A 2,856-nucleotide genomic window follows, 5' to 3' on the forward strand; every position below is an offset into this window, starting at 1 on the left:
TCCAGCGCCACAGAGACCAACTCTTCCCAATGTCCCTTCCCCAGTCACTAGGACAGGGGTCTAGGGAGACAGAGGGAGAGAAACTACAAGAGAGAAAGAGAGATGGGTAGACAGACAGTGAGAGGGAGGGACAGAATAAGAGAAAGACGGGCAGGGAGAGGGTGGGAGAGAAAGTGAGAAGAACTGAAAAAGAGCAGGAGTGAGGCAGAGAGAGAAAGGGCGAGAGAGAGAGTGTAAAACCCTAGGAAGGGAAATACAATGTCAGACAGACACAAGGTGAAAAAGGGAGGCAAAGACAGGGAGTGAAGGTCAGATAGACAGCAAGAGAGAAATCCCAGGGAGAGATATAGGGTAGAGAAAGAGAGAGAGGGGGGGGTGGTGGGAGTTGCAGCAGCAGCAGAGAGCTGAGAGAGTGGAGTGGGGGGTGTGGTGAGGGGGGGGGGCTGCTATGATCCAACGAGAATGATTTACAGACAAGAAAGGCAAGATCCCACAGAGGGGAGAGAAAGATGCAGAGAGAGATGAGCAAGGTGTTGGTTTGGTGGAAGATTGAATGATTAAGCATTCCTGAAAAACATGATGGGGTGTCAATGGGGCAGAGTGTTGTAGGAAGGGAATCTGCAGGGAAATGTCAACAGGGCAGAGATATGAAGGATGTTGTGAGATAGGGATTGAAGGAAAAATGTGGGAGAGACAGCTGGGAACATAGAAATATACATTAGAGCTCTCATGGGAGTGGGAAGCAGTGAGATCGGTGGGATCAGACTGTGCAGCTGTCCCCTCTCTAGCATTTTGCACCTTTGTCTCTCCTCAGTGTAGAGCTCACACCTTGTGGTAAAATTCCCACAGACAGCCTGAATCCCTCAATGTGTGTGTGTGTGTGTCTGTGTGTGTGTGTTCACTCTCTCTGCTTCCCGCTCCTGTCTGATGATTCCGTATAGCAGAATAATTTGATTCTCTGTCTCTGTACTCTCCGGGTTTCAGCTCCCAAATCAAATGCTAAATCATCCACGATCCACGATCCTATTGAATAGTAGAGCAGGCTCGAGGGGCTGAATGGTCTCCTCCTGTTCCTATTTCGGATGGTCTTATGTCCTTAACACTACCTCCCAGCTCTTGGCCCCCACCCTGGAGGTTATGACTCCACAAGGCCCTGATCTGTAGAGTGCTGCACTCTTCCGTGAGTCTCGGAGGGAACCAGCCTGATTTGGATTGGAGTTGCAGCCTCTCAGTGAGAAGTGAAATCTCCTCGAGATTCCCCTCAGTCTCTCACTGTAAGGTGGAGCAGGCCAGACTCGGGGAAGCAAACAGCAGGCCAGGACTACCCTGTCCTCTTGCTCCACTTCAGAAGGCCACATGGGAGGGGCTTGTTTCCTTCATCAGCTTCCCGTGCTCTCCCTTCTGGGTTAGGGTGGGGGCCGAATGGCCTTGCTCCTGGCTCTTATTGAGGTGCAGGCTGGCTATGATTGGGTTATACAGGACATGCCCCTGGAGTGAAGTCAGTTAGCTCAGTTGGCTGGACAGTTGGTTTATAATGCAGAGTAAAACCAATAGCGTGTGTTGAATTCCCACACCAGCTGGGATTACCCTGAAGGACTCTCCTTCCCAACCTCTCCCCTCAGCTGGGCCATGGTGACCCTCTGATTAAATCCCCACCAGACCCCGCTCTGTAATGAGGAGCTGTCCCATGCTCTGGTAAGACTATGGTGACATTACATTGGTTTGTACCTGGAGCTCTGTGTGCAGGACTAGTCACTACATTACCAGAGGGATGTTAGTGTGTGGGGAAGGTTTACTGGATGAATCCCCACTGGAATGAACAGCACTCTCTTTCCCCCAGTTAATTCACTCTTGCAGCCTTTGTGTCTTTGGAGACACGAGGACCATTTTACCTGAAACTGCAGCTGGATTTTATATTCAGCAGATTGGCTCGTTTACACACACACACACACACACACACACACACACACCCTCAAACACACACTCCCTCAAACACACACACACACACCCTCAAAGACACACACAGACACACTCCCTCAAACACACACACACACACCCTCAAACACGCAGACACAGACACACACACACAGACACACTCTCACACACACATACACAAAGGACCCCGCCACACACAGGCTCTCTCACACACACTGACACACGCTCCCTCAAACAGAAACACTCTCACACACACACATACCCACAGGCACAACTCTCTCTCACACACACACACACGCAGCCACACACTCTCACATGAACATGCACTTTCTCTCTCACGCACACATCTACAGACACACAGAGATACACATGCATCCACTCTTTCACACACACAAACACGGGCAGTTTCTCTCTCTCTCTCTCTCTCTCACACACACACACACACACAGCTGTAAAGGCATGGTTGAGGTATTGCTGGAGAAATGATTTCTCCGAGGACTGATCCCTGATCTCACATGATGACTGCTCCAGGGAGACAGACAACAGCTCCAGATGACTTGTTGGATCTTCCAGTGCACCACTTCTTGCATCGACAGCGTTAGTCTGTTTGGGTGCCGACTTTTCCAAAACGTCTCCAAGCAACAAGTGACAATAGATTGAGGAAAGTTTTGCCCAAACCATGTTTCAGACACATGCTGCTGTTATTTTTCACTGATTGTTTAAAATGATCTGAATCTTCTGAAATGGGGAGTGGCTTCCATTTCAAATTACGACACCAGAGTGCCTCGGGGACCCTGAGGAAATGATCAGGGAATTGCATCTGTTCCTTTCTATCCTCTGCACTCTGTACCACGAGATAGTGCTAACTCAGTACCTCAGATAGTGCTCCCTGAATACCCCAGATAGTTCTCCCCCAATACG

The sequence above is a fragment of the Chiloscyllium punctatum genome, chromosome 50, assembly GCF_047496795.1.
Source record: "Chiloscyllium punctatum isolate Juve2018m chromosome 50, sChiPun1.3, whole genome shotgun sequence".
Classification (NCBI taxonomy): domain Eukaryota; kingdom Metazoa; phylum Chordata; class Chondrichthyes; order Orectolobiformes; family Hemiscylliidae; genus Chiloscyllium; species Chiloscyllium punctatum.